General features: G+C 35.4%; 1 pseudogene; it reads right to left on the minus strand.

Annotated features, from left to right (window-relative positions):
- Positions 1-483: 483 nt before the first annotated feature.
- LOC105726770 (ferritin light chain-like) lies at positions 484-2,188 on the minus strand (annotated as a pseudogene).
- Positions 2,189-10,480: the final 8,292 nt, after the last annotated feature.

Consider the following 10,480-nt stretch of genomic DNA (forward strand, 5'->3'; position numbering starts at 1 on the left):
TCTCTAGAAGCTTATGATATTTCCTTTTCAACCTAACACATTTTATTATGATTTTCATTATTGTGTATCTAGCCTAGAACTGAAGGAGACTCTTGATCTATAAATTGATGCATCTTTGTTTGATCAATTTTTATTTCCATTATTTGTTTAACTTTTGCCTCGCCTTTTTCATTAGCATGTTAGTTTTTATTTCATTTGTGCTGCTTCTGAAACTTTTATAGTTCATGTTTTAAGGCTCCTGAATCTATATTCCAGTCTCTTGATTTTTGTATTATTATATCTCTGTTTTTGCACTGTGCTTTTCTTTTCTTTCTTTTCTTGTTTTATTATTTTTATTTTTATTTTCTGCTTCAAAAAGCTTTATTTCCACTTGGTCTGAAGATTTTCACTTCATTCGTGTTTGCTTCTGTGGGTAGTTTTAAGAGCAGCCTATTGGTTGGAGAGAGGCTTAGGCAGAAGCCCTGTTACTTTGATAGGGGCCCTTCAGAAGTCACTGGATGCAGTAGGTTCCCAGTCATGCTTGAGAGTGAGCCTTTCCAAGAGATATGCACCCAGTCCGGCCTCTAGGCTGGCCAGCCTATGGAGAGTGGTCAGATGGTCGGTCACCCATCTTCTTGATGAGTTTTGCTTCCTTATCTAGGAAGTGACTCTCCAGGAAGCCACAGAGATGGGATTGTGTGTGGGTAGAACCAAGGGTATGATGATCCAAAAGGCCCTAGTTCACGTTTTTCTCCAGGGCGATGGCAGCTTCCATGGCATCCAGGGTTTTACCCCATTCAACTTGAGCCGGCATCTGAATGTCATGGAAGAGAGCACAGCTGGTCCGCTGGCTTTGCATATTCAGGAGACACTCTGTGCCTACCAATTCGCCTGAGTGGCCCAGGCCTTCCAGAGACACATTATCGCAGTGGAAATAGAAGCCCAGACCGAGGTAGGTGTAGAAGGCCCACAGGTGCAAATCAACCAGGCGGTTGACTGCTGCCCCCACCTCCATGGAGTAATTCTGATGAATATGGGAGCTCATGGTTGGTTGGCAAAAAGGAGCTAACCACAGAAACTGGGTTGGCTGGTCTCAGAAGCAGGAGATGGCAGAGAAGATGGTACCAGATGTTGCAAGTGGAGAGGAGATCCAAGGGTGGTCGGAGGCCGTCAGAAAGAGAGTCTCGGTTCTGTTCTGACCAAATGCTGTTGAAGCAAGACACAGATCTGTGGGGCCTCTGTATGGGCTATGGGCTGCCGATATATTTCTTTTTTCTTTTTTTTTTTTTTGAGACAGAGTCTTGCTCTGTCACTCAGGGTAGAGTGCAGTGATCTCTGCCTCCCAAGTTCAAAGAATTCTCCTTTTTCAGCCTTGCAAGTAGCTGGAATTACTGGCACACGCCACCAGGCCTGGCTAATTTTGTATTTTTAATAGAGACAGGATTTCACCATGTTGACCAGGCTGATCTCGAACTCCTAACCTCAGGTGATCTGTCCATCTCAGCCTCCTGAAGTGCTGGAATTACAGGCGTGAACCACGGCACCCGGTCGATATTTCTTACACTGGATCTTCTGGGTCACTAGTCTCTGTTTCACCGGTGACTATCCTCTTCTTAAATTTATCTCCTAAGACTTTGTTTCAAAAATAATCCTATGTTTCTCAATCACCAAATATCTTATGTGTGGGTGTGTATGTTTGATGTACTTGAATATCTTTAAACTCTTCTCTTGGTAGCCATATTCTTTAGCACTTCTGCTTCTCTGGATGTGTTTTATTTATTATTGTCCTGCCAACTCTTTTTTTTTTTTTTTAACTTGGATGCTGAGTCCCTTGGAAGAGACGTTACTTTTGTTGTTTTCATTTATTTGTCTCACGTCTAGTTGTTGGAGGTTAAAACAAACAAACAAAAAATCCCATAAATGGATTCATGAATCCCAAACATGGATTGATGTTGTATAATATGAATAAGAAGGCTGTCAGTCATATGATAAAGCACTTGGGGAAAACCTTCAAATTCCTCAACCTCGTGAACTTAGGAAGTCTCCAGAGCATGAGAGATCTGGCCCAGTTATTCTGCTTCCTATCAAGCCCACTTATGTGGAAGCTGATATCACCCTTTTCCTGGTGAGTCCTCTAATCTCTGCCAAGATTTTCCACAATTCAAATATGTCCTATCCCTTACTCCTTGGTGTTGACACTGCTCTCCATGTTCTCAATACTTGGTCAGTCTCTGAGGAAGAAAGTTCAGTGCCACTTCTCTCTTTCACTGTATGTTGAACCCCAGCAGAATTCCTAGCCTCATTTGAAAAATGTCTACCCAAAAGATCCAGACATTAGTCTCCTATGTCTTCATTACTACCAATTTCAAGCTTTTGTATTTTTTGCCTCAATGCCAATATAATCAGAATAATTTGTATTAACTAAATTCTATTGATAAAGTGATTTTCCACATGTGATTTTCATGATCATACAGTTTCATATTTTTAGAAAAGAAATTTAAAAGCCACTAATAAACGGTGAATGGATATGGAAACAAGTATCTGTTAATGGGTGAATGGATAAAGAAAATGTGGTAAATATACACAATAGAATCTTATTCAGCCTTTAGAAAAAGGGAAATCCTGGCCAGGCACAGTGGCTCTCACCTGAAATCTCAGCACTTTGGGAGGCCAAGGTTGGTAGGTCCTTTGAGCTCAGGAGTTCAAGATAAGCCTGGAAAACATGGTGAAACCCTGTCTCTATAAAACAGTATAAAAATTAGCCAGGCATGATGGTGTGGACCTGTAGTCCCAGCTATTGGGGGTCGGGGGTTGCAGCTCAAGTGGGAAGACTGCTTAAGCACAGGAGGTCGAGGCTGCAGTGGGCTGAGATCATGTCACTGCACTTCAGCCTGGGAAACAGAGAAAGAAACTCTGTCAGAAAATTAAAAAAAAAAAAAAAAGGAAATCTTGCTGCCATTTGCAAGCAACATTAATGAACCTGGAGAGCATTATGCCAAGTGAAATAAGCCAGCCACAGAATGACAAATATTGTATTGAATTTTTTGCATGTAGAACCTAAAAATTCAAACTCATTAAAGCAGACAGCATGGTGAGTCATAATGGAATGGGGCAATATTGGTCAAAAGGTACAAACTCAGTTACAAGATGAATAAGTTCTACTGTATTGTTTCAAATTCAAAAATAGATCAGATTTTAAGAGTCCTCATCATAGGCATAAATACACAAAAAATGTAACTGTGAATATGTTCATTAATATGGTGGTAATCATTATGCAATGTATACATATATCAGATCATCATATTCAAATCATCATCATCAGACCTTGAATATATACAATCTTTGTTAGTCAATTATTTAATTAAAAATAAGAAAAAAATAAGATAGATGCAAAGTACCCATGGTCAGGGCTGTTGCCACAGGTTACACTCTCCCTCACATCATGTTCTAGTAAGTATTGTAATAAAAGGTTTCAGAAGAACTCCTTAGTAGTTGGTGTAAAGTTAAAACTATCTACCCAAAGGAACACAAGTGACAATGGTAAATGAGAGGCCTTATCAGCAAATTATTTGACTTATGAAAGACAGATCTGAGGTAAATTAAGAGTTACGAGTGCCCTCCTTTTCGTCTTACATAAACAAGCAACTTACATTACCTTAAATGCCAACCTTCTCCAAGGCACATGCTTTCTGAAAACGAGTTTATTTAATGAAGTACTTGGCTACCCCATTCATGACAAGTGCATTTGAAAGTGTTGTAAAACAGCCATAGATCATGGACCTCATCACATGCATGGCTATTAATGCAATGAGACATGACAGAGCATGAAATGTGCAGTATTGATTCACGTTGAGAGCTAAGTGAGCTAAGTACTATCAGTGCATCCATGTGTAAATTAATACAGTGTAACACACTCCTGGCTGTGGAGTGTCACACAGTGATAGTGATTGGGACTGTAGAATGCCTTAATCAAATATTATTTGAAAAGAACAAGTATATGCTGTCACATTGATGACATGGTTTAAAAGCATCGAGCTAAATAAATTATGCTTCTCTCTAGTCAATAGTCCATTAATCCCATCAATTGTGTAATTATTTTAAATTGCTTTATTTGAACTACATTTCACTTCTGAAGTCTTATATGAATAATAGGATATTGGAAAAGTAACTTAAAGTCAGAATCATATCTTTATAACTTCATATCCAGAAATGTAAGTGTAGCAAAAACATGAATGTGATTATATTCACTTGTATGTATTTAGGGACATAGCCATAATATATCAGTAATTTTGCCTCTTTGTCTCTCTTACATTTGTCCCTTCTTTTTCTTTAATAGTTATTTCCCTACAATCTATGTATAAGTGTTTCAGTCATTTCCATGTTTAAAATTTACCTCCTTTGATCCTGCATGCCTCTCCTGTTCACAGGAAATAATCTCAGTTCCCATTAATTGTTACCACTTCTATACGTCTACTCCAGCATCAACTACTGATGACAATCAGCTGTTTACCTACCACCCCTCATCTCAAACCCCATCATTAAAGTCAACAATTAATTCTCAGTTAATTATTATAAAGATTATTTTCAATTCCATGAGTCTTGCTGGTCAAGACTCTTGCTTTGACAATTGTGTTTGACAATCGTGTTTGACAATTTCTTTCATTCCCTTCCTGATTTTCGTTACATTCTTTTTAATAGGTTCCCTCAAATTTCTTTGGTGATTTCCTCTCAGCATTATTCTCTTCCTCTTCATGTTCTGGAACTACTCTTATTTCCTAAGATTCTGTTCTTGTCCTTTTTATTCTTTTTAGATCTCACTCAGCACTCAATGAAGAATTTTTTTTCACTCTCTGAGTTTCCAGTGCTCATTATTCAAGTGCCACCACTAGCTTACACTTCTCTGAACTGTAATCCCATATATATCTACTGCCTACTCTATTCCTTGACTTATAGAATTCTCAAAGTCAACATGGTCCAAATAATCTTCCCTTTTACCATCCTGCTTATTTTCCAATATTCCTTATTTGGTAAATGTTTTCATAATTAGCTCATTTATCTAAACATCATATGTAAAAGTTGTTCGGGCTTCCCATTTTCTCTACCTTCTCAATTATACAGGTGTTTCTGTTGATTACTTACTAAACAATGGGAATATTACTAGTGGATTTATGCTTTTACACTTCAGTATATGATTTTTATAGCTCAGGATGTCATAAATTGGCCCTTCATATTCTCAGAAGTATTTTTTAGTAGATAGTTTTTCTTTTAATATTTCAATGTATTTTTAAATTTTGTGAGACTCAGTATATTACACTCCAGCCTGGGTGACGGAGAGAGACTCTGTCTAAAAAAAAGAAAGAAAAAGCAAAATGTAGTACTATATATAAATTTTTGTTTTACTTATATTCCAAAGTAAAGTGATTTTTGTGCAAGTTACCACATTATATAACAATACTCTATTTGTGCATTTATTTATTTCTCCCACTGAAATTTAAGCCGTCATTGACAGGGACTGTTTCTTTATCTTCCATTTCCTTACCATCAAAAGTACACAACAAAACCATTTAACCTAAAAAAAACAAAGACCATCTAGAACAAATTAAATGTTTTAATTTTCTTATTTCTACATTTTATTAAGCAGGTTCAAAATTGTTTATGATGTAAAGGTTTTTTTCTTTTCTTTTTTTTTTAATGAACAACATATTGCTATGATGTCTCAGAAACAGCCATGGAAGACAGAAAGGAAGAGGTGGGAGTGTACTTGTCAGTAATTTGTTCTTTTCCAAACAAAGTTGAACCCAGCACCAGAATTAATATAATCTTTCTTCTAGGTCAGATATACTACCCTTATGTGTAGAAGTTTTGGCTCTCAGGAGTCACAAATGGCTTCAATAAAACTTTTAAACTTCATCCACAAAAGTGAAGAACCAACATACGCAGCATGTTTGTTTATCCCCCAATCAAGAATAATGCAGCCCATGGTTTCTTGCCTTTTCCCTTATTGGTTGGGGCCAAAAAGGGATCTGGAGTTCTACTTTCAGTGAAGGTGGATATATCAGTTTGCCAGAAATAAGCAGCCAGCAGACTGTGATCCTTAAAAGGAGGTGGAGACTCTGGATCTCTCTTGACAGTGAAAGAGGCCACCAGGGGTGATATTTTGAATATCTTTTTCCACCTTATCATTGTTCTCTATTAGGGAAGTGAAATAAATCTATATTTTGAATATCTTTTCCCAGCGTAGTATTGTTCTTTTCTAGGGACATGACATAAATGTCTGTACATTCCAGTCTTTATACTTAACAGAAATTCTTAGTTCCACTTGTTCATTGCAGTTATTGGAGGTTAAGGTGGCAAAGGGTAGAGTGAGTTCTGTCCAAGAGCTTCACAACTTTGGGCAGGAAACTATTTTTGCCTCAATTGCTTCATTTGTAAAATGAGAGGTTAGGAGGAAATGATTTCTAAGTTCCCTTTCAACTGTAACTTCTAATAATTGTATTAGGTTGGCTTTTGCTCTGGAGAGAGAAGATCTAGATTTGACTCTGTGTGATCATGGGTGAGTGATTGAATCTATCTAAAGCTTAATGTACTCATTAACAAAATGGGGTTAATAATAGCCTTCTTTATAGATTACCACACATCTTCATGTGTAAAAATAGCTGAATAAAATGTAGTTATCATTAAAATATCTGTTACTGGTTCTGAATCTCTTAAACTTCTCACAGAGTAATATCTTTTCAAATACCTCATTTGTTCAAATCTGAAAATCAATAGAATTGTTATGAGAGTTAAGGAAAGAAAATATATAAAAGAATTTTATATATTATAAAGCATATGCATTGTTATTAATTGTATATTATTAACCCTTTAAGAGAAGAGGCCTGACCTAGTAATTATAAATTTAGTCTCATCAATTTCTACTCATCCTATATATATGTTACATATGATGGGGGGAGGATTTGCAATGATTCCATTTAATAGTTTAACTCAAAATAATTAAAGAATTTTTTCTTCAATTAAACCAGAGAAAAGTGGTGATGAGAGATAATGAATTATAGCCATTCATTCATACAGATAAGTGTGAAGGTGATAAAACATGTATTCTTGGACATAGCAAGAGACGCTGAAAATAGATGGAATATTCAAATAGGCCTTATAGAATAAGTAGCACTTTCATAGCTGTAAATTTTGAAAATACTATAATGGATTGGGTTAGGGGAAGGAAGTGGGAATGGAAAGAGAATGCCATGAACACAAAAAAGAGTAGAATAAAAGTGCAAGACACACTGGTAGAAACTTGTAAAAGTAATTTTGAGTCTGTAAATGTGTTAAACTAAAGTGAAAGGAATGAAATAAATGTTAAATGTAATAAATCCTAAATGAAATCAAGATTCCAAACTCATGATCATAAAAAATAAGTGGAATTTTAGGGAAATTTTTTTAGAGAAAGTAAAAATGAGATTGATAAACCAATGCCACACATACGAATGAGCAGGAAAGAATGCATTTATATCAATATGATTTCATACCTAAAATTAAATATATGTTTAGGAAAGCTTTATCCTCCAAACACTGAACTCCTAACTTTTGTTTTTTCTATTTTCACATTGCAATAAATATTAAACAAACAGAAATTTAAAAAGAAATGTTCTTTGTGAATCGAGCTATTTTTGATTCCCAAATGTATCTTATTTTGTTGAAGTTACCAGGTATTCTGAAGTTAGATTTCACAGGAAGTTTAGATTCTGCTTTCTTTCCTGAACTCAGTGAAATTCTTCAGCAGTGTAAATCTCTTTGAAGTCAGGATGATATGCCAATGTTGAATCAAATTTTGTGAACTTCAAAGCTTCCTCTCGTCTAGAGGATATCCTGGTGAGGCTAGATATTGCAAAAAGAAATGAGAACACTACCTGAGCATTTTAACTAACTTGGTTTCTAAAATAATATGTGAGCCTTCTTATTTTGTGACTATTCATCTTTTTGGTATATTTACAATATTTAGTGCTTTATTACTACTATTATATTTCAAATTTTTGGTTATACTTACTTGATGCCATAGAAGTTCAATGAAGCCATGGAAATTTTATTTTTTTATAAAAAGGAGTTTTGAAAACAACATAGAATTGTGAATCATAGAAGCTTCATGAAGGTGTCAGCTATGGGTCGTGGGGCAAATGCATTCAAAAAAGGAATTAATAAATCCATATCACAAGTTTTTACAAGAAGGAAATAACATGATATATGTACAAGTGTTTAGCACTCATGTGGAGTTAATTTAATGCATCTGATTGAAGTTAATTTTCTTCTAATCTCCATGAAACACTGCAAGTTATCAAAACAATGAATGTTTAAATTAAGATATTTTGATTAATTATCCCCAAGTAATGAGCATATGAGCAATAACATGTGTGACTCCTCACTTTCTCTCATACCCTACTTACATCCCACCAGGAAACTGTGGGTTGTGTGGGAATTAGGTGCTATTATATTAGAATGTTATTATAGAGTCTTCTCTAAACAAATCAAAAAGTATTACAAAAATACATAAATTCTCACAATGCCATATATATAGGCATGCATTTAATTAAATTACCACATCCATTCTTTATCAAATTGGTGCTGAGAGTCAACTATGTACTAGGCACTATTTTCGTCAAGAATAAATGAAACACTCTTGTGCTCATGGAGCTTATTTTCAGAGTTTAGAGAGAGGCAATTAAAAAATAATGAATAAGTAAATTATATAATAGTGGGAAGTACTATAGAACAATGAAAATACAGAGCAGGGTCAGGTGGATCAGCAGTGGAGGGCATCCCTTGCACGTGGGATTAATTTCAGGTAAATTATGAGGGAAGGCCTTGGTGAACCTGTAACACATGAACCAAGACTTGAAGGTAAGAGACTGCTGTTCATAAGCAGGGAAAACGTTTGAAGCCAAGGCAGTGGCAATGTGGAAGCCTGAGAACAGGAATGTCTTTCAAGTGGTTAAGAAGCACAGTTTCCTGCAATCAAAGCAAGGAAGGAGAGAATAGTAGGACATGGGGGAAGGAGGGTGATTGTGTAAAGCAAATAAGGCCATTTTTTAAAACTTTTAATTACACTCTAAATGGATTACCAAGAGCCATGGGTGGAATTTGCAAGGTAAACTGAATTGATTCGGTTTGTATTTTGAAAGGATCATTCTGGTTGCCATATTGAGAATAAGCAAGACAGGGATGGAAGTGAGGAGAACAGCGAGAAGCCTGTTGCAGTGATCAGAGGGAGAGAAGGCCATAGCTCCCAAGGGCCGGTAGGGTGGGTGGTGAGCAAGGGGTGAGGCTCAGATTTCATTCTGAAAGCAGAATCAGTAAGATTTCCTGGTGGGTTGCATGTTCAGTATGAGAGAAAGTGAGGTGTCACAAATGACTCATGGTTTTTTCTTACTTTTTTCCATGAGTAAGAGAAAGAATGAACTGCTATAAACATGGGAAAAGCCATAGGAGGAGCAGTTACTTTCTTTCTTTGATGAGAGTGGTTGGAATGAGAAACTAACTCAGTTTTGATAAAACAACATACCCAAGTCACATACCCTTTTCCTTACAGAATAAAAACATAACAAAAAAACAGATGTATTTGTATTAACTTCGGTAGGAATTCATCACAGTTTTCATAATTCAGTTTGGGCCAAGATGCAGCATTACATTTCTGGTATCGTAGACTATTAATAAACCTACAATGAAAAGCTTAGGGGGACCAACGTCTTTAGACATACTTAGAACAAAATATAGATAGCTCACATTGAATGAAATTCTGCCACATGAATTTAAGGGAAAAGCGTCATTTTTTCAATATTAAAACTCGATATTTAGCTTCTCGTTAAATGGATAGGTTTTAAGAGAGGCATTATATGTATTGGAAAAGTGATTTGCTTGCCATGAGGATAAAATTTTTAAGAGGTCATTTTAATATAATGAAAAGTGTGTTTTGGAACACGTTGTATCAAATGAGTGAAACAGAATATCAGAAAACAATTAGTAACTTTTAAAGTCAATTAACACTAACATGAGAGTCTTTCAGATTATCAAAGGGAATTTAGGCCACAGTGGGTAAAGTACTGGTTAAAAACTTTTTTTTAGATCTAGAAAGATTTTGGTTAAAACTCAAATATTTAATATAATTAGCTACTTTTAGTTCCTTTCTTCTCTTCTTAACAAATGGGACAATAATAATCACCTTACAGGATTTGGTATGTGATGACTATGAAAATAATTTCAATAAGATTGCTTATAATTATATATAAGATATACACACATATATATATATCCATATATATATGTAACTTATCAGAGTACTTAATATCCAGAATGTGAACACAGCCAACATTCAGTTTTCTTATGATACTAAATTTAAATTTTCTGTTGGAGATAAATCATTTTACCTCATATAATCTGTTGAAATTATAGATGACAATAGTTAGGAATTATGTCAGTTAGGCCTAGCTAAACTGCTATTAAAAAACACTAA

This window comes from Aotus nancymaae, unplaced genomic scaffold (genome assembly GCF_030222135.1).
Source record: "Aotus nancymaae isolate 86718 unplaced genomic scaffold, 86718_ANA_hifiasm-v0.15.2.pri h1tg000117l, whole genome shotgun sequence".
Lineage (NCBI taxonomy): Eukaryota > Metazoa > Chordata > Mammalia > Primates > Aotidae > Aotus > Aotus nancymaae.